The following is a 21,966-nucleotide window of genomic DNA, read 5'->3' as shown; positions in this document are numbered from 1 at the left end:
CATTTGTTCATTTCTCTTGTTGTTATCCATCCTAATGGGTGTGGAATGGAATCTTATTGGGGTTTTGTAACCGAGAAGTCAGGATTCAGGGGGTGATTATGATTACTGAACCGTTATATAGATATTCCTTTTTTCACTTTCTGGTAAAAAGAGAGAAATACCTGAAACCTCTAAACTGTAACCCAGCTGTCTTGGTCTCTGATAATGTTTGTAGAGGCCTCTAGCCTTTACCTTGTCACCCTCACTTACCCCAGTTGCAAATAATCTTAAACCTCATCATCTTGAACCATTGTACTCAATATCCTAAAACGTGCCCATTTTTTGGAACTATAAAACCATCGGAGTTACTGCAGTTTAGGAGGTAAATTTTTAGGACTGTAGGCAGGCCATCTGGTCTCCTGTGCTGCTCTTACCCATAAACTCTCTCTCTTTGAAGCCCCAGTGTCTTGGGAATTGGTCATTTAAGTGCTTCAGGCAAGGAACCCACTGCTTTTCATCGGTATCAGTTTTGCCTTGCATTTCCTTCATGCCTAAATGAGGGTGAGCATCATTCCATGTGCTTGGTGGCCATTTGTGTATCTTCTTTGAAGAGATGTCTATTCAAGTCCTTTGCCCACTTTTCAGTTGGGCTCTTTTTTTGGTTGTTTTTTTTTTGTTTTTTTTTTTTGCGTTATAGCAGTTCTTTATAGAGATAAATGTAATTTTTTGTGTCACCATTTACTCATCCATTTAAACATTTTCTCAGCTCCTGTAGTCAGACCCTGTCTTGTGACCTTGGGATATCAAGGTGACTTCTGAACAGTCCCTGCCCACAAGGGGCTCACAGTTTGGGTAAAAGCTTTCTCAAGCTTGGCACTAATGACATTTTGGGCTGAATAATTCATTATGGTGGGGGGCTGTCCTGGGCACTGTAGGATGTACAGTAGCACCCTGGCCACTATCCACAGGTGCCAGCAGCATATGCTCCCCAGTTGTGACAACTAAAAGCATTGCTAAACATTGCCAGATGTTCCTTGAGGGGCACAATTGCTCCTGGTTGGGAATCACTGGTCTAGAGGTTGAGACAGGCATGTATAGCCACAACTGTGGTCTGATCTCTTACTCCTAATGTGGTTCATAGTAGGTATTCAGGAGATACCCAGTGGGTGTTGGATGGGTGGGTGTTGAACTATGGTGGATGGCTGGCTGGATGAAATGATGGAGGATGGATGGGTGGATATGGACATAACACTCTTGTTGGTTGGCTGCATTCATGGGTGAGTGTGTGAATAAACAGACGAATAAATGAATGACCTTACAAGATCTGAAACTACTGTGGGGGGAAATATATACAGTTCTGCCTTTCTCACTGCCTAGTTCGCTGGTTCTCCAGCTTTAGCGTGTATCAGAATCCCCTGCAGGGCTTAAAACAGAATTACTGGCCCCTACGTCCAGAGTTGTCACTTGCTAGAACCACCGGCCTGGCAGGGTGTTCCCAACCCATGTCCGTTGGGTGCCCTGGACCAGAGCCCCCTGCCCCACCTGTCAACACTCAGCCTTAAATGCTGACATCTCTCATTTAGGTGCCAACATCTATACCCGTAGACTCCCAGCAACATGCTAGAATCTTTTACTGGTTCCCAAAGTACCCAAGCACCACACCACTCACATGTGGCCCAGGGACCAGCACTATCCTGTCATCTGGAAACAAGACAGAAATGCAGAGTCTTGGGCCCCACTCAGATTTACAAAAAATAAATCTGTATTTTAACAGATCCCCAGGGGTGATTCATAGGTACATTAAAGTTTGAGGAGTCTGTCCGAGGACATCTGTAACCTTCCCAACTCACAGCTACCCTGGGTGACGTATAAATGATATCTGGGCTGGAACGTCTTTAAGGCATTATCTGCCATTCAGATAAACTTTTGAAGTTACACTTTTAGTTTTGGGGGCATCTGAACTAACTTTTGCTCTGCTGGTTGGAAAACATTGACCCTAGGAAGGGGATGGGGGTCGTGCCCTGCTCAGGGCCACACAATGACCATGAAGCAGAATGGAGATGGGACCCCACTCCCTTTTAGGGAATGGGTTGAGATCTCACGGTTAGAGTCATGACAATCTAGGTGGAAGGGTAGCAGTCTGACACCTTAACAGGGATGGGGAAGGGCAGAGCCTGGGGGTGAAGGTCAGTTCCACAGGCCTCTAAGCTTGCTGTTCAACGTGGAGAAATGGCGGATAGACTGGAAAGGGGGCAGGTGCCAGAACCTGAGTTGACTTCTTCAGTTATTCAACAAGTGCGTATTCCATGCTTACCAGAAGCCAAACAGCGACACCTGGTAGGTGGTGGTGAATGAGGAACAGAAGGTCTTGCTCTCAGGGACTTCTTTCTCAATGGGCAGTCTGGCTATCTGACACTCATTCGTTCATTCATTCATTCATGCATACTGTGTCTACTTGCTGCACAATTTCCATGTGCCATGTACAGTACTAGGTGTGTTTGTATGTGGGGGCGTGATTGGGGGAGAGATAGAGAGCCGGCTCCTCTCTCAGGGGACCTTACAGGCCAGTTGTAAGGGAACAGGCCGTAATTGATTTCCTTTCAGTGAGATGACCTCTGGAGAGGGTTGGGAATAGAAGTGGGAGCTCAGAGAAGGAAATCCCCATCCTCAGGGATGCTTGAAGATGACGAGCAGGACTAGAATCAAATGAAAGGAGACAACGCATAGTTTTCCGCTGGAATGCAATTTTTTTCCCTTATAAAACCAGCATTCAGAGGATGGGGAAGCCTTGGGGGGGGCAGGGCACAGGGCAGGTGAGGCATGGGGAGGAGAGGCTACAGGAGGGCAGGCCAGGTACATCAGGTGATGTGTGGTAATGAGTTTGGACCTGATCCGGAGACCCATGGCGAATCATAGAAGAATTCCAAGCAAGGAGGTGAAATGATTTGATTAGCCCTTGAGATCCTTCTGGATGCTTGGTGGAGAGAGTACCAACTGTGGGTGAACAAGAGACAGCAAGCAAAGACACTTTAAATGAATGGACATGTCTGTGTTCTAATAAAACTTCATTTACAAAATAAATCCGGCTAAATCACTGGATTTAGCCCAGCGACCACGGTTTGCAGCCTCCTCACCTAGGGCTGCTGCAGAGGGACCAGAGCTGTCCATGGTGTGGACAAAGCCCCCCTGCATCCCTTCCTCTTTTGGGGGTTTAGAACCCATTGGCATGGGTCAGTGAGAGGGAGAGGTCAGTGGTATGGAATGTATGAGGTCTTTTTTATTTCTTTTTATTTATTTTCTGGAGTAATGCAAATGTTCTAAAAATGATGATGGTGAAGAATATACAACTATGTGATGATATTGCGAGCCGTTAATTGTATAATCTGGTTGGACTGTATGTGTGTGGGTATTTCTCAATAAAAACATGAAAAAAAAAAAAGAACTCATTGGCAGCTCTTGGTGGGAACCCTGGACACCTTCTGCCCCCTTCCTTTGAGCCTAGGTACCATGAGGGAATCAGGCATTCCCTGGGGCTAACTGCTGGCCTTCCAGCAAAAGCTTCTTCAAGACAGGGTTGGCCAAACAGCTTCTTACACCTGCCAAAAGAGCAAGCCACCGGCTCGGCAGGAACATAGCCTGCCTCCCCTCTCCTTGCCCGGAGCTGTAAATAGCTCTCTGCTGGCTTTGTTCAGGGGACAGGCTGGAAATGAGCACGCCCGGGAGCGTGTGTGCAAATTGCTGCCTGCATGCGGGTTTGCAGGCTGGCACCGCGCCCCAGTGGAGAAGTGCAGGCTCCTCCAAGGGGCTGAAAACGGGGCTCAGAAGAGCCTGGACACTCTGCCCTGGGGTGTCCAGGGTCCAGGAGGAACTTCGAGCCTGCCCCAGATGAAGTTTCTGCCCGTTGTAAGGACATGACCCACGACGGGCCACACAGGTGTCATGGGTGCTAGGGTGGTTCTGTGCGCTTTTCCTACGTTTGCTATTCTCACTAGTCACACCAGCCCTGAGACGGAAGACTGATTGTCTCAGATGTGGGAAATGAGGCTCCGAAAGAATAGCGACTGGCCCCAGGTCTCGTCCTAGAGGCAGCGTGGCTAGATCAAAGCCAAGGCTGAGAGGCCCTGGAGCCCGATGACAGGAGCAGCTGGGGCTGACACGTGGCTCGTGGTAGATTTTTAAAACTGACTGTTTGGGAACCTGCATTCGCGAGTGTATCCCATACTGCCGGCTCACCGTGTGTTGGCGTACAGGGGGTTGAAAGGAAAAGCCCCCCGTAGGAGCTGGAAGCTCTTTGCATTTGCCGTATCATATTCTTTGCCTTCCTGTGTCTCTGGAGAATGTTAATAAATTCATGCCCTTGCTCCTAAATGTGGGTGCCAAAGGCTTCGGCATTCTTCCAGGTTAGCTATCAGCACGTTTATCCTGAGGAAGGGAGCCAGTATGCAAAGCCCCTTGCCCTTTATGGAGAGATGTGGCTACCTTGCCCAATTGAGTAAATACTCCCCCCATACATTTCGGGGGAGATTTGCTAGACTCAGACCCTTCCAAGGATCCAAAGGTATTTTTATAGGATATGGGCGATTATAATTAAATGTCACCAGGACTGGCGATCTTCACCCTGGGTTATAAGATAGGGCCATGCTTCCCTTCCAGGTTCCAGGGCTTTGCCTGGCAGGTCCCTGCGAAGGCTCTGCTAGTAGCTGTAGGACCCCTGCACCCCGACTCCAGATTTTCTGTTCCCCCAGCTTGCATGAGCCAAGCCAGTTGTAGGCTCAGCTGCCTGGACACAAAGCTGGCCACACTCAGGCAGAACCGCAGAAGCAAAGCTGATCATCCCAAGTCTGCCTAGGGCTCTGCTTTTAATAGGAAGTGAAAGGACGTGACCCCTGAGACCCTCCCACTGGTTTCTCTTCCATTTAACCCCCGAGAGAACCCTCAAGGTAGGTCCGGTTCTCATCAGCATTTTGCAAAGAGGAAACTGAGGCCCAGTGAAATTAAGTAACTTCACCGAAGAATAGCTGCTGCAGAAACTTTGGTCTTACTGAATGAAAAGAGAGCAAAGGCAGCCTGAGGCAGGAGGGAGGCCCTTCTGGTCCGGGGCGGACCCCTCTCATTCATTCCACAAACCTCCCGATGCTCCAGGCTGGGTGGCTGGCCTCTCCTGGAGGAAGTCGGACCCGGGACCTCCTCCTTATGGAGGTTTATTGCTCTCCCTCTCTTTTTTTTTTTTTTAATTTTTATTCATAAGATAGTGTACAAGCACATAAATTCTTAACATACAAACATTTCATACATGGTATACAAGCAGTGGCTCACAGTGTCATCACATAGTTATATATTCATCACCATGATGGTGCCAGTTTGAAAGGATGTTTGTCCCCTAGAGAAGCCATGTTTTAATCCTAATCCCATTTTGTAAAGGCAGCCGTTTCTCCTAATCCTTATTCAGTGCTGTATGTTTGAAGCTTTAATTATATCATCTCCCTGGAGATGTGACTCAATCAAGAGTGGGTGTTAACTGGATTAGGTAGCGACGTGTCTCCACCCATTCCAGGTGGGTCTTGATTACTTTACTGGAATCCTATAAAACAGGAAACATTTTGGAGAAAGCAGGAGACTCGGAGAGAGCAGAACGACGTAGCCACAAAAAGGAGAGAGTCCACAAGCCAGCGACCTTTGGAGATGAAGAAGGAAAACGCCTCCTGGGGAGCTTCATGAAACAGGAAGCCAGGAGAGAACGCTAGCGGATGACGCTGTGTTCACCATGTGCCCTTCCAGATGAGAGAGAAACCCTGAACTTCATCAGCCTTCTTGAACCAAGGTATCTTTCCGTGGATGCCTTAGGATGGACATTTCTGTAGACTTGTTTGAATTGGGGCATTTTCTCGGCCTTAGAACTGTAAACTAGCAATTTATTAAATTCCCGTTTTAAAAGCCATTCTGTTTCTGGTATATTGTATTCCGTCGGCTAGCAAACTAGAACAGTGATCATTTTTTAGAACATTTGCATCACTCCAGAAAAAAGAAATAAAAAAGAAAAAGCTCATACATACTATACCCCTTACTCCTCCCTCTCATTGACCACTAGTATTTCCATCTAAATTGCCCTCCCTTTTAATTCTCTAGTCATTTCTCTGTCTCTCACACTAGACCTTGAGTACCTTGAGGGACCCGTCCAAGCCCACACACCATCCTTTCTGGGTCCTCAGTATCATCTGGGATCTGGCTTAAGTGCACCCATGCTCAGTGTTTGTTGAATAAATAAGTGAGTGCATTATTTGGATTAAATTTAACTTTTTTGTTCAGGAAAGTTCTTGAGGAGGTTTGGTGTCTGTCTAGGCCCTGACTTTGCTTGGAGGGATTAGTTTTGCTTCACCTTGTGGGTTTTAAGTAAACATTTAATTTTGAGTTCCTTACAGAGTCACATGTGTTGTGGGAAATAAAACAGAGATTCTGTGTGCCCTTCACCCATCTCCCCGCAACGGCCATATCTTGCTAAATGTTTCAGTTTGCTAAAGCTGCCAGAATGCAATATGCCAGCAATGGGTTGGCTTTTACAACGGGAATTTATTAACTTAAAATTACAGTTCTTAGGCTGGGAAAATGTCCAGCTCAAGGCATCAACAAGATGATACCTGGACTCTGAAGACAGACTGCTGGCATCTGGGACACCTCTGTCCCATGGGAAGGCACATGGCCGGCATCTGCTGGTCCTTTGCTCCTAGGTTTCATTGCTTTCAGCTTCTGGCCTCAGTGGCTTCCTCTCTGAGCTTCTGTGGGTCCTCTCCTCACTTCTCCAGGGCTTTTCTCTAAGCTCTTAGGGCTTCTCTTAATTTCATCTCTTGGCTTCTGTATCTCTTTCTGTCTTTTATCCTGTTTTAACAAACTCCAGCCAGAGGATTAAGACCCACCCTGAATGGAGTGGGTCAGTGGCTTTTGCTGGGTACGTAACAGCTTCAAACAAGCACACTAAACTATGAGACACTGTCCCAGCCCTGAAGCTGATATGGATACAACCTACCAGTGTTATCCGGATATCCCCAGTTTTCCGTGCATTCACCTTTTACATTTTTAAAAGCAGTTTTATTGAAATAAATTCACAAACCATACAATCCATTTTAGAAAATAAAAAATGACTGCTGGTTTCCCCAGGGCACCACTAAAACCAGAAGGTAGCATTCTGATCTTCTCAAGTGAGTCAGAGCTCAAGTCAGGGAGTCGTGTCTTCAAGATCCATCCATGTCCTAATGCATTTCAGAGCCTCATTCCTTTATGGGGTCCGTCTGTTCGGACCACAGTTTGTTCATCTGTTCACCTGTTGATGGATGGCTTCCACCTTTCGGCCATTATGAGCCCTGTGACTGTGGATGTGCGTGTACAAGTACCTGTTTGAGTCTCTACTTTCAGTTCTTTGGGTATATACCGAGGAGGAGAACGAGCTCTAGAAGTTTTGACGTGAGATCCCAGGTTAACCCGTCACTTTACTGTAAGAGGGTCTTGCGACCCACGGAAATGGTGGAATTGGCTGTGACGGGTGCTCTTGGAGGCTGAGACATGCTGGAGCAGCTTCTGACATCTGCCCTGGATCAGGTCTGGCAGGGGTTCTCCTGGATTTCTTAGGAACGAAGGAAGCAGGAGGAAAAGGAAGCTCCAGCGGACCTCTGCAGCCTCACCCCTGAGATCCAATTTGGGGCCCTGAGCAGGCAGAGTTCCAGTTTGGAGAGTGTGCCGGTTTGAAAGGATGTATGTACCCTAGAAAAGCCATGTTTTAATACTGATCAATCTTGTGACAGCAACAGTTTCTTCTAATCCCTATTCAGCACCGTAGATTGGAAGGTTGATTAGGTTATCTCCATGGAGATGTGACTCAATCAATTGTGGGTATTAACCTTGGATTACAGGGAGATGTGTCTCCACCCATTCTACGTGGGTCTTGATTAGTTTACTGGAATCCTATAAAAGAGGAGACATTTCAGAGAGAGTTCCTTTTGAAAACGAGGAGAAAGCTGCAGAAACCACGACAGAAGGACAAGAGAACCGCAGAGTCCATCAGCCAGCAACCTTTGGAGGTGAAGAAGGAAAACGCCGCCCCCGGGGAGCTTCAGGAAGCAAGAGACCTGGAGAGGAAGCCAGTCGACGCTGCCATGTCTGCCACGTGCCCTTCCAGCTGAGAGAGAAATCCTAAAGGTCATCGACCTTCTTAATTCAAGGTATCTTTCCCTGGATGCCTTAGATTGGACATTTCTATGGACTTGTTTTAATTTGGACAATTTCTCAGCCTTAGAACTGTGAACTAGCAACTTATTAAATTCCCCTTCTTAAAAGCCATTCCGTTTCGGGTATATTGCATTCCGGCAGCTAGCAAACTACTGGGAGCATCAGAGGCTCCGTCTCCCTTCACTGCCCACCCTGCCCGACCTCCCCCCGCCCCCCATGCTTAACGTATTTCAGTGGCAGCAAGAGTCAGCAGGCATGGAGCTGGGTCAAGGGACCAGGGAGCTCCAAGTGCTGAGCTTGTGCTGCTGGCACCTGGGAACCAGCGTCCAGCTCTGTCCAGCTAGGACCCGTGTCTCCGAGAACTCAGCTCTTTGTTCTGGGTCTCCCGTCGTCTGTGATGCCACATGGCTCAGGGTTTTGGGAGAAAGTTGCTGAGTCCACAAGATATCCTTCCCCACTTGAGCTGGCATCGTGGGGGAGAAGGGAGAACTTCTCCGAGATTTCTGTTAAAAGACCGAATGAGAAGCACATGGTTCATACTGGCTGCAAGAAGAGGCCTGTGCCTTGCTTTAGTTTTAATTTTCTGCAGGAGTCAAGTGATTGTAAAGATTGCATCTCTTTGTCTCTGCAGAATCAGACCTCCGTGCTGGTGGTTCTGCAGAGAAGCTGGGCGGACGGACAGACCTGGGATTAAATCCCAACTACCATTTATCACAAGGCCCAGGGGTGAGTTTGGCTTAACATTTCCTGAGCCTCAGTTTCCCCATCTGCAAACTGGCACCACCATCATATCACTAGGTGTCAAAGTTTATCCTTGAGTCTGGAAATCAGTTAGCATGGGGTGAGTGGAAGAAAAGCCTGATTCACCAAGGGCCCTTCAGCTTTCTTTGCCTTGGTTCTCTCGTCTGCTAAATGGGAAGAAAGCTCCCTTGTGATGGATGGGTGGATACTGAGTCTCAAGATGATACGTACAGTCAATAGGGAGACACAGAGCTGAATCATAACTGAGCACAGTGGCTCCCCATTTCCATTGCTTGCCATTCCTCAGGGTACAGCAGTTGACTCAATGGAGTGAACAACTAAACAGTGCCTAGAATCTCCCACCCTTTCTGCTTGATTCAAGTTCTGTCCCATGTCCTAGAAAAGTAGGTGGTCAGCCTGGGCCTCTGGAGTTGATCCCATTGCAAAGCAAGGTGCTTTCTTACTTGTTGAGCTGAAATTTGCCTTCTGTTTTTTTCCATCTCATTTTGTAATTTAACCATGACAGTAACCATAATACAGGTAGACCTCAAACTCAGGTCTACGTGCAAAGCCGAACCCCTGAGCCAGTCACCTCTGTAATCCCGGGTCCCATTCCTGCATTGCCCCCAGGACTCGGCTGAGCAGTAGACACACAGCAAGATTAAAGGAGGGGTGGGGAGACCCATGCAGGAGGACTGCCCGGGGAGAAAGCTACCTCGCCCCAGAAACTCTTAGGGGTTTGGGGATCGGCAGCTGTGACTATGTTCTCTGAGTCCAGGCCAGTCCTTCTCCTTGTCTGAAGCTGCTGAAGGGCTGATGAGGCCCATTGCTGCAGTGCCCAGAGAATGTTCCAGCAACCGGGTGCCCTGGGGAGCAGGCCTCGGGGGCCCCAGTCTCAGACCAGCCTGTCTGAGCTGACCCAGGGGAGGAAGTTCCGCGAGGCTGAGTGATGAGCTGTTGATTTTAGTTTTCCCTCCTGGAAAGTCAGACTGCTGTCCCCAACCCTATGTCCCAAGCGTGTATCAACATTCAGCAACTCATTTATATTGAACATCCACCATGGAATAGAGGTGAATGCAGTGAGGAGCCTGTATTCGGGTGGAAGGAGACAGAGACGTCTGTGAACATAGGCAGACAAGGGCCTTGATGAAAGGACAGTTTGGTGATCTGAAGTGGTGGGGTGCCTGGAAGGCCTGGAAGACCCTCTGAAGAGGTGAGCTTTGAGCTGTAGGTGGCCGGGGGAGCTCATCCCAGGCTCAGAGCCAAGCAGATGAGAGGATGATGCCTCTTTCCAGACCCAGCCATCGCAGAGTACTCCAGGTAACTGTCTGAAACCACGGGAATTTATCACCTAAGCATGGGAGTCTGGAAGTCCGAAAGAGAGGTGGTGGCCTGTACTTTCTCTGAAGTCCATAGGATTCCAACTGTGTATCGCTGGCAGTTCGAAACTCCAGCTCTGCCTCTGCCTCCTGGCCTGCCTCCTCCTGAAGCCAGGCCTCGGCTTCTGGAAGGACTCCTGCGGTTTTGGACCAAGGCCACCCCGATTCAGGTTGGCCTCCCCTTCACTAATCACCTCTTCCGAGGTCCTGTTTGCGAATGGGTCCATGCCCACAGGAGCAGAGTTTGGGGGGCTGAGCGTGTCCTTGGATGGGGGTGGGAGGGCCATGGTTCCGTCCACAACAGGGGACACCTGTCTGCCTGCTGTCGCCAAAAGTCAAGGTCAGAGAGGGAAGCAGAGGCCAGTGCGGGAGAGGGAAGACTTAGTAGGTTACCGTAAGCAGGTTGGGTTTTGTGTATTCTCTTTGCAAATCAGATGCCTCTGGTAGGTTATTAACTGGGGAGTGACATGAGCAGTTTCACTTTGAGACAGTCCCTCCGGCTGCGCCTTGCAGAATGGACTGAAGGAGGTCACTTAGGGAGGCTGCCGCTGGCAGGGGTGGCTCAGATCCGGTTGGAGACAGTCAGAGGATGATCCCAGATATGATGGGAGCAAAGGATATGAGTGAGTGAAATAAAGACTGGCCACCTTGTATTAGTTTGCCGCAATTAAAAAAAAATCCCCTGTGCATGAGTTCCTACAGACTGGGAGAAACACTGCAGAGGAGGTTAAAAGTTGGAAGGGGGAGCCTGGCAGCTTTGGATCCCATCCGGCTCACCTCTTCCTGGCTGTGCAGCTGGGATCTCCCCTGAGCGTCAGTGTTTTCACTTTTAAATGGAAAAATCAAAGGCACTTGGCAGGTGGAGAGGCCAGCAGGATGAAAAGAGATCAAGGCTGTTAGGGCTTTAGCACCACCGCCAAGTTAAGTGCTGAACATAACGATGACAGTGGCAACGTTGGCAATGGTGACGTTTGTTGAATGGCTAACTGACAGCTGCAGTCTCAAAATTTGAAAAGTGGTGTAAGCATACCGTGAGCTTGAAGGAAGGGGGGGTATGGAAAAGGGCCAGGAGGCCCCGGGGTTGGGTGCGGGGTGGCTGGAGCCCTGGCCCCACAGGCCGGCTCGCAGCCTCCAGCCTGGTCCAGTCAGGTGTTCCCACTGCCCAAGGGAGACTTGGGAACAGCTGAGCTCACCATTCTCCCCCTCAGAAGCCCCCCATGACCCTGCAGAAAGGGACCAAGGCCAGGCAGACTGGCAAGGAGAGGTGGTTGAAGCGAGAAGCAATGTAGGAGGGAGATAGCGTTGCAGCCACGTCTGGGACTTACACCTTGCCACATTGGGCATATGCATTGGTCCATTTATTCATTCTTTCTGGGGCTATTTACTGATGCCAACTCTATGCCAGGCTTTGCTGTCAGATGTGGGGACACAGATGTGAGTGTCCTGCCTGTGATTCTGGCCCTCTCGGAACTTACAATTCACTGGGAAAGGGCCATTAACTAATAATTAAGCAGATAATCGGGAGGAGAGCTAAGCTCTCCTGACAGCCTCTTCCTCTCTACCAATTTTTTTTGATGCATAACTTAATGTGGTAAACTGTACTGAACTTAAGAGGTACAGCTCTGTGAATTTTTACCAATGCAAACACCCATGGAGCCAGCACTGACATGGAGATGAGGACAATTCCCAGCCCTGAGAAACTTCCTTTCCCATTTAATAGCCCCCAGGGGGTAACCGCCGTTTAGCATCTATCACCCCTCTTTTTGAACTTCACATCAGTGGAAGCAGGCAGCATATACTCGTGGGTGTTGGACCACTCCCTTGGTGGTGTTTGTGAAATCCCACAACCAATTCTTTTTCTGAAAACTGAAGTAAGGGCTGTGGTGGAAACACATTCCATGCTGCGAGAGCAGACAGCAGCAAGTCCTAACCAAGGATGGTGATGCTGGGAAGCAAGGCATTCACACTTATTGAGCACTGGCTGTATGCATGCCCTACTGTGTGACCTGGGGGCAGTGAAGACATGGTGAGAAGGCCCCACGCTGTGCACCAGTCCCCAGTGGGGCTGCATCCCAGCTGCACTACTTACTAGGAGCTGTAGCCCTTGGCAGGTTTGCTTCATTGCTTCATGCCTCAGTTTCCCCTTTTGTAAAATTAAAATAGTAATAGCCGCTGCAATGCTCCACAATTTCCCAATGATCAAAATGGACCGAAGCTCTGCATCAAACAACTGGCTGTTGTATGTCAACCCCTAGCCTAGAATTTGAATTTCAGAGCAAGAAGAATGTCCTCTTTCTGGGCGTCCCAGGGATTCCAGGCTTCTCAGTCTCCAACTTCCCTTCCTCCCATCTGGGGAAGAGTCAGGAGAAGTTGCACTTTGTATGGAGTACAAATGCATTAAACTCTCTAATCGTGCTAACCCACTTTCAACTTTTAGTATTTGCGCTTGGGGATTGGAATCCAGTTTGACTTGGTTCGATGCCAGAAAACTAATGTCCTTTACAGTTGTCCATTTGGAAGCTCATCTCTCTTTGTACACCTTGGGAACACCGAACTGAACACAGATAGATTTTCAAGTGCCTCTGGGGCTCTGTGTTAATGCTACATCAAGAAATTCAACAGTGTTTTCCTATAATTAATTGTCTAGACAGATTCCGGCTGCCATCAACATTACATGTGACCTGTTATAGTTTTTTTCTGTGTATTAATTGAAAAAGTGAGACACTTTTCTCCAGAATGTCGATAAAATTCATAATGCATGTAATTAAAGGTGATTCAAAAATTACAAAAAGGTAGAAAACAATACAGTTACTTAATAGCACTCATATCCAAGAAGAAAAAAAAACACAACAGAAAATACATTTCTTTCCAGCCTCCTTTTCTTTGTGTATTGATTTATGATTTTGTTTTTGTGCTTCTAAAAAGTTATAGCCAACCTGCATATAAAATTTTATGATCTTTGCTATCTCATTATATTGCTTCAAAAATCATTCCCCTGTGTTTTTACATAGTTTTTCGTAAATGTCAATGTAATCAAGCTGTTGTGCCATAACTTATTTGAGCAATCCTGCACTGTCGGTTGTTTGATCATTTTCAACTGGCCACTCTTTGAAATTAAACTGTAGTGAACATCTCTAACCACAGAGTTGTTCCTTTATTTAGGATTACTTGCATTAGCTAAATTTCCTAAGGTGGAATTTGGGGGGGTCCAAATATTTAATATCTCTTGATCCCTTAATGACTACTGATTTCCAAAAAAGGGTTGGACTCATATACTCTCCAGCAGTTTCTGGTTTGCTGGGGATAATGTTTTGCCTCTTACACCTGAAATCAGAAATGCAAGTACTGTAACTCCTATTTGTTTGGTTGGATGGTTGGTTGGTTGGTTAAATGGATGGTTGGTTGGTTGGTTAAATGGATGGTTGGTTGGTTAGTTGGTTGGTTGGTTGGTTGGTTGGTTGGATGGTTGGTTGGTTGGTTGGCTGGCTGGTTGAATGGATGGTTGGTTGGTTAGATGGTTGGTTGGTTGGTTAAATGGATGGTTGGTTGGATAGTTGGTTGGTTGGTTGGTTGGTTGGTTGGTTGGTTAGTTGGTTGGTTGGTTGGTTGGTTGGTTGGTTGGTTGGTTGGTTAGTTGGTTGGTTGGTTGGTTGGTTGGTTGGTTGGATGGTTGGTTGGATGGTTGGTTGGTTGGTTGGTTGGTTGGTTGGTTGGTTGGTTGGTTAAATGGATAGTTGGTTGGTTGGTTGGTTGGTTGGTTGGTTAGTTGGTTGGTTGGTTGGTTGGTTGGTTGGTTGGTTGGTTGGTTGGATGGTTGGTTGGATGATTGGTTGGTTGGTTGGTTGGTTGGTTGGTTAAATGGATGGTTGGTTGGTTGGTTGGTTGGTTGGTTAGTTGGCTAGTTGGTTGGTTGGTTGGTTGGTTGGTTGGCTGGTTGGTTGGTTGGTTGGCTGGTTGAATGGATGGTTGGTTGGTTGGATACATTGTTGGTTGGTTCATTTTTCCTTCTGGATTTCATTTTAAAAGGAGGAGATTGGCCCCACACCTGAAACACCCTCTCAATTCAAGAAAGCAATTGACAAGCCCCCTTCTCGGGATGGTGAGAGTGGGGAGAAATTCAACTTCCCCAAGTTAAATTCTTGATATTCTCACAAGCAGTGTGGACAACCAAAGCTATAGGCTGAACCCCCAGGCTTGGGATTTGTTCACATGAAACTTAACCCCACAAAGAATAGGTCAAGTCTACTTAAAATTTAGGCCTAAGAGTCACCCCCAAGAGAGCCTCTTTTGTTGCTCAGATGTGGCCTCTCTCTTCAGCCAATATGACAAGCAGTCTTACCACCCTACCCCTCTCTGCATGGGACATGACTCCCAGGGGTGTGGACCTTCCTGGCAATGTGGGACGAAGATCCTGGAATGCGCTGAGACTCAGCATCAAAGGACTGAGAAAAACCCTAGAATGAGCTGAGAATTAACATCAAGGGATTGAGAGAACCTTCTCAACCAAAAGGGGGAAGAGTAAAATGAGACAAAGTGTCAATGGCTGAGAGATTCCAAACAGAGTTCAGAAGTTATCCTGGAGGTTATTCTTATGCATTAAGTAGATATCACCTTGTTATCCAAGATGTAGTGGAGAGGCTGGAGGGAACTGCCTGAAAATGTAGTGCTGTGTTCCAGTAGCCATGTTTCTTGATGATGATTGAACAATGATATAGCTTTCACAATGAGACTCTGTGAATGTGAAAACCTGATGTCTGATGCTCCTTTTAGCTACTATATCAACAGAAGAGTAGAACATATGGAATAAAAATAAATAATAGGGGAACAAATGTTAAAATAAATTCAGTTTGAAATAATGGTAAATGAAAGCGAGGGGTAAGGGGTATGGTACATATAGTTTTTTTTCTCTATTATCATTTTATTTCTTTTTCTGTTGTCTTTTTATTTCTTTTTCTAAATCGATACAAATGTACTAAGAAATGATGAATATGCAACTATGTGATGATATTAAGAAGTACTGATTGTATATGTAGAATGGAATGATATCTAAATGTTTTGTTTGTTAATCTTTTTTTAATTAATAAAAAATGTTTAAAAAAAAAAAGAAAGCAATTGAAAGAGAAAGGTGGGTTTCATAGTACCCAACACATATGATGCTTTTGCTTGAGTATGACTGTGTGCTAGCCATTTATTTGCCCACATTTCTTGATTGAGCTCCTCTGCCTCTGGATTAAGAACTTTGCAAAGCATTGGATGTCAATCATTTTTAGACAGCTGTGTGATTTTGGAAGTCACTTTACTTCCAAGTTTTCAGTTTCCTCATGTGTAAAACAGCAATGGTAAGAGTTCATTTTGCAAGCATTGCACATGCCCACCATGTGTGCCACTTGCTGTCTTGGGGGTTACCATCCATATCCGGATGGAATATGTGGGCTTGCATGGAAGCTGGGCATTAAACTAAGGCACAAATAAATGTATAAATGCAAACTGTGATAAATGAAAAGAAGCACATGGGGAGCCAGAAGAGATTACAGCAGCACAGTCATATTTCAGTGGGGAGATTAAAGAAGACTTCTCTGAGTAGGTAAAATGGGATGCTTGAGACCCATAGGGGTTCATAGAAGTTGGCCATGGGAGGAGTGATGGAAGCAGTCTAGGCACCGAGGATGCACCACAGAGCTCGTCACCTTCCAGGAATCAGAGGCCAGTATGACCAGAGCATGCAAAAGGCAGAGCAGCATGACATGAGGTAGGAGATGGGCAGAGATGGCCTAGCAGGGTCTTGTGACAGGTCAGGAGCAAATTGTGAGCTGCAGACTGATGAGCTAAGAGTTATGGAAGCAGGAAAATGGCTCTGTCCCTACAGTCTTCCTGATGTGAGAAGCCCGTGGTGATGTGGAGGAGGTGATGGAAATGAAGGAAATAGGTGGATTCGAGGCATGACCTGGAAGTGAAATAGAATTCTCTTTCCTCTTCCCTTCCCTTCTTTCTTCCTGAAAATGATAACTAGGTAATTCTGGTCATGTTTGAAAAGTCAGAGCTAAGTGTGGTCTACTTTTATGTCAGCTTGCAGGAGGCAAGGGGAAAATCTATATTTCTAAGGCATCAACCACACCACAGAACCAAAAGTGCTGGCCTGAGTCCAGTGCATTCCGGCCAGGGGTTGGGGCTGTAGGCTGCCCCGTGTTATGTATTGCTTGGGCTTTGATTTGCTCTAGGATCAACCCAGCGCTTGGCATAAAACCATCATCACCATCCCCAAGAAAAGAACACTGATACTCCCCTGTCATCGATGAATTAAACACCCCGGTCGGACCTGGTCTGGGGGAGGAGCATGCTCCAGCCAGGTGGCCGGTCCCATGATGTGACTGCATGAAAGAATGAAGCCGTCATCGTGTTCAGGACAGGCTGCTGCACGGGGGAAAGACGTGCACTTGGCCGCTCCTTCTGAGTCTCATCCCAAGGATCAAGTCAAAAGAAGGAGCACCGGTGGGGGGATTAATTGCCTGGTTTGGCATCAACTCCTAAAGTCCGGCGCCAGTAAGAAGTTGAGGGTCAGTTGAATCCTTTTTAACTAATGCTTAATCGATCATATTTATTGATTAATCAGATTGCTTAAAATTAAGTAGTATTCCGGGGAGTTTAATTTTTACGGCCCCACCGGGCTAATGTATTTTAGTAGGATATGTGTCGATAGTTGGTGACCGCCTGGGAGGTCAGGTTAATGGATGAGCTTTGGTTGAGTTTCCAGCTGTCCAGTTTATTAGCGCTACGATTTTAGGCATGTGTACCTAAATCACCTGGCTTGATTTTTCTCCTCTGTCTCTAGTAAGAACACTTACTTCATAGGGTTGTGAGGATAAATTGAGTCAATAACAGGCAAAATACTTAGGACAGGGCCAGCAGGTGGTCAAGAAATGGGGGCTGACATCATTTTTTACTGTTTAGGCTCAATTCAGGTATATGTTGATGTCACACAAGCTGCACTATCCAAAATGCCACACGGGGCCACTGAGCACTTGAAATGTGGCTGGTCTTGAGTTGTGAGCTGTTTTAAGTATAAAATGCAAACCAGATTTTAAAGACTTAGCATGAGAACTAGAATAAAACGTCTCATTAACTCATTTTCATATTGATTGCATGTTAAATGATAGTTTGGATATATTGGGTTAAATGAAATACTCGATTATTTTTCACATGGCCACTAAAATATTAAAAATTGCATATGTGATGTGCATTATGTTTCTGTTCCACGTCACTGGTTTGAAGGTCTGATTTAAGAAATGGGAAGAGCGTGGATTTTGTAGTCTGAAAGATTCAGGAGCTTAGCTGGGTACCACCGCTTTCTCCGTGCAATCAGTGGGATCACTTAATCTCTGGTGCTTCGGCTTTCTCATCTGTGAAATGGGAGCCAAATACCTTACCACAAACGGTTGTTCTGAGGCTTAAAAGAGATCATCTATGTAATGTGGTGTTAGCTCAGTCCTGGGCACAAAATCGGGACTCAGACAAGAGCAAGGGTTATCGCTGTTATTACCACGTATTGGGGGTGGTTAGTATTCAGAAGTGGGCTGGGCGAGTCCTGAAGATAAATTAATAGCGGTGACGCTCTTTTGTTTAGCAAGATGGATTTTTGCATGCTGTTTTCACCCTTGTTGCCACATTTGATCTTCTGAACAACCCTGGGAAGTATAGCCAGGCTTTATGGAGATGAGAAAATAGGCTCAAGAGTGCCTCAGCGTCCGAGCAGGAATTAGTAGCAGGTCTTCTCTTGGAAACTTGCTGTGCTCCCTCAAAACTTGCTGTCGTAATTTCCAGCAGCTGCCGAAACAAAGTACCCCAAACTGAGTAGCTGAAAACAGCAGAATTTATTCTCTCACAGTTTTGGAAGCTGAAAGACCAAAATCAGAGTGTCAGCGGGGCTGCACTCCCACGAAGGCTGTAGGGAAGTTTTTCCTTACCTCTCCCCGCTTTGGGGGCCCCAGTCTCTGCTTCTGTCTTCACCTGGCCTTCTTCCTTCTGGGCCTGTGTCTCTCCTCTTCTTCTAAAACAGAAACAGTCATTGGATTTAGGGCCCGTTCTGAGCTTGTTGACATCTTGCAAGGACCGTTTTTGCAGGTCATATTCACGGTTCCTGAGCATTAGCACTTCAACTCACCTTTCTGTGGAACACAGTTCAACCCATAACACTTAGCACGCTTCAGAGGTTAGGTGGCTTCCACAGTTGTCCCCAGAACAAGGAAAGAGACCAACACTGGTGTACTCTACCTGGTGGTCCAGGTTGCGGTGTACGTTATCTAGGGAGACCCAGAGGGCAGGAGAGGTACCTCTGAGCCTCAACCTGTTTGTTCTCCAACCTGGTAGAGGGACAGCGTCTCTCTGGGTTGAAAGACACCAGAAGACTCTTGTGTTGAAAGACTTGTACAGGGAAGAGGTGACTCCTAAAGCAGTGTTACCTGGACACTGTAGTACCTGCTCATGTCTCTAACCAGCATGACGCCCAAGTATAAGGAGCTGCAGAATGACTGGAGATGTAGGACCATGGATGGTCCTTTGCAACTCATTTTATTTTAATTAGCAAATATTAAACACCTTCCTATGTCAGTACATAAAACACTGCCTCGTTCTTTTCATTGGATGCATATTATTTTATCCTACGGATGGGCCAAAATTTAACCAGTTCCTATGGATGGACATTCTGGTTATTTTCAGTTTAAATCAATGGGACAAATTCCTTTGAGTAGAATTATGTTGGGAGAAGATTATTTGTGCATTTAAAATCATACAGCTTTTGATAAATTGCTCTACAAGACATAGGTATAAACTTACCCTCTCACTGGCAACACATGAAGTGCCAGTGCCCCGCACACCATCAACATGGCCAGAGATTTCCTGATGATAAGTCACGGTCAGGAAAGCTGAGGGAGGGAGAGATGGCAGAAGGAAGACCAGTCAGAAAGCTGGGGTTCCTGTTCACTTAATAAATGATGGGTGCCTAAGCAAGGGTGATAGAAAGAGAGGAGAGCATGGAACCCAGAACTTGTGTGGAAGTAAAATTCAGGAGCATGAATAATGAATAATTATTCATGGAATGAATAATGAATGGAAAGATGAGAGGGAGGAATCAAGGATGATTTTCAGGATTCTGTCTAGAGCCAGTGGGTGGACGATGGGATAGTTTACTGAGAGGCTGAGCACAGAAAAGGGAGTAGGTGTGGGGAGGGGGAAAGGATGACTTGAGATAAGAACATACTAAGTTGATATGTAGGACATCCTTTAGAGGTATCTGGTGAGCAGTCTGCTGGACCACAGAGGAAGTTTCAGAGATGGTGAGAAAACCGTGAGTGTGCATGAGCTCACTCAGATATGCATGGATGCATGGATGGATGGAGGGAGGGAGGGATGGATGGATGGATGGATGGTGGATGGATGGATGGATGGATGGATGGATGGTGGATGGATGGATAGATGGATGAATGGATAGATGGATGAATGGATGGATGGATGGATGGTGGATGGATGGATAGATGGATGAATGGATAGATGGATGAATGGATGGATGGATGGATGGTGGATGGATGGATGGATAGATGGATGGATGGATGGATGGATGGATGAATGGATAGATGGATGAATGGATGGATGGATGGATGGATGGTGGATGGATGGATGGATAGATGGATGAATGGATGGATGGATGGATGGATGGATAGATGGATGGATGGATGGTGGATGGGAGGGAGGGAGAGAGGGAAGGTGGATGGATGGGTGGATGGACTGACAGAAAAGCAAAGACTTAGGTTTTATTCTACTTCGAGTGAATTATATAAATTCGCTGCTTTTGCTGGTCAAAAAAATGATCAAATATTTTCTGCTGGCTGAAGTATTTAGGTGGGAGGGTACTGAGGTCTGATATTTGCTTTGACATGCATCAAGAAATGGAGATGAATGAAGGGTTGGATAGAGAAGTAGATCTGTCGTAAAGCAAGTGTAGTAAAATCTTAACCCCAATGTTCACGGTGAGTATACAGGTATTCATTGCACATTTCTTTCAGCTTTGCTGTACATTGGAAATTTCCATCATAAATTCATGAGAAGTTTTTTAGCGGCCGAATATTGGCAACTTCATTTGGTTTCAACCTAATATTTAGTCCTCATTTGGCCACAAGACCCTTCCAGTGTCTCGATCTGTAACGTCAACAGATCTGCCTCTCGCAGTCGGCCCTTGGCCGTATTCTCTCCAGCGCTGGTGGGTGGGGGGCATTCGCCAGTTGTCCCTCCTAGAGTTCAGGTTGAATTGCCCTAACATGCTGATTATTGTGCCGAGTCCGCGGTCTCTGCCTTGTAATAATTATAGATCTCCTCTGTGGTTTGAGTCCATTGGTTGCCATGGCAACGGCGTACTAGCTCAACCGAAGCGCTGTCACGGTGATTTAGAACCAACATGTCTCCTCTCTGGGTGCCCCCACCCCCTTACGGTCGTCATGGCAACTGATGAGCAGCACATGACCAAAAGCTGTGCCCTCCCATCCCCCCCCATCCCCATTTCCAGTTCTGGGTCCCCCCACGGACAAAGCATTGACCCCAGCTTGGGCTCTAATGGGAGAGGGCCTGAAGTAAAGGACCCCTGCCCCCTGCCTCCCCCACAGAAAGGGGGTCTGCCCCCCCCCCGAAGTCTTGGTGATGACTTTGTGCCCCTGAGAACCTGTTCGCGTCTGTGGCTGTGTCATAGCTGGACTATCACAGCCGCCACCCGGGTCCCCAGGAAGCCATTTCAGCGCCTGCAGCTTTGGGTCTCTGCCTTCTCCCCACGGGGGGTTCCGGAGCCTCTTGGCCAGCAGGAGAAGAGTTTCGGAGGAGGAGTGGGGGGACATCGCCTATTTCAGAGGGTCCCAGGTGATGGGGCTTTCCATCCAACCAAGCTGGGCTTCAGATGGAGTCTGTCTTAAAAATCCATGTTCTCTCTTTTTCCTCTCTATTTTGGACTCTTTTTTTGTTTGTTTTTTTCTGTCTCACCTTTGTTCCCATTTCCCTCTCTTGTTTCTGTCTGAAAATCTCTTTTGAATCCATCTTTCAATCTCCCTCTTCCTCTCTCTCCTCCTCTTTCTCCCCCTCCTCTTCCCCGTCGCTCTCCTCTCTCCCTCTCTCTCTCTCTCTCTCTCTCTCTCTCTCTCTCTCTCTCTCTCTCTCTCTCTCTCTCACTCGGAAGCTGAGTGCATCCTGCCCCCCCAGCCTGCTTTGTTTCTGAGGGGCTTTCTCCCCCCACCCTGTGGCTGAGCCCATGCGCTGGACCAGCCTGGAAGTCCGGGGCGGTCCCTGGGGGCGCTGGGATCTGGCAGAACCTCGCAGGATGCGCCCAGCCAGCTGCGTCCCGAGCCTCTGCAGAATGGCTTAGAGGAGGCATTGTAAGCAGGAGAGCTGGGTTTGCTGCGGGACCCCGCCTCCCAGGCACTGCGAGTGTGCCCGTGTGTGCGCACGCCTGTGGGTGAGTGTACACGTGTGTGTGTTTGTGTCTTTGTGTATCCGCATATTTGTATGTAGCTGCTGGCGTGGGGAAGTTTGTCCCGTGTGTCGCTGACTGTGTATCCGTGGTAGGTGTGAGTGTGAGTCGGTGTCCGTGTCCGTGTGTGCAACGGCACCTGTGTGTGGC

General features: G+C 47.2%; 1 protein-coding gene and 1 long non-coding RNA gene across 4 annotated transcripts in view; one reads left to right on the top strand and one right to left on the bottom strand.

Moving 5' to 3' along the window:
* ABAT (4-aminobutyrate aminotransferase) overlaps positions 1-21,966 on the top strand; it is an 86,910-nt gene that overhangs the window by 5,442 nt on the left and 59,502 nt on the right. The window lies entirely within an intron of this gene.
* Positions 17,608-20,790, bottom strand: LOC143667536 (uncharacterized). Its single transcript, XR_013168081.1, has 4 exons — positions 20,323-20,790; positions 19,146-19,234; positions 18,278-18,360; positions 17,608-18,137 (listed from the first exon to the last, which is right to left on the bottom strand). It is a non-coding gene; the product is annotated as an uncharacterized LOC143667536 (long non-coding RNA).

Source organism: Tamandua tetradactyla, chromosome 23 (assembly GCF_023851605.1).
Source record: "Tamandua tetradactyla isolate mTamTet1 chromosome 23, mTamTet1.pri, whole genome shotgun sequence".
In the NCBI taxonomy this organism is placed as follows: domain Eukaryota; kingdom Metazoa; phylum Chordata; class Mammalia; order Pilosa; family Myrmecophagidae; genus Tamandua; species Tamandua tetradactyla.
Note: the sequence above shows the minus strand (reverse complement) of the source record. Positions and strands in the feature narration are given on the sequence as shown.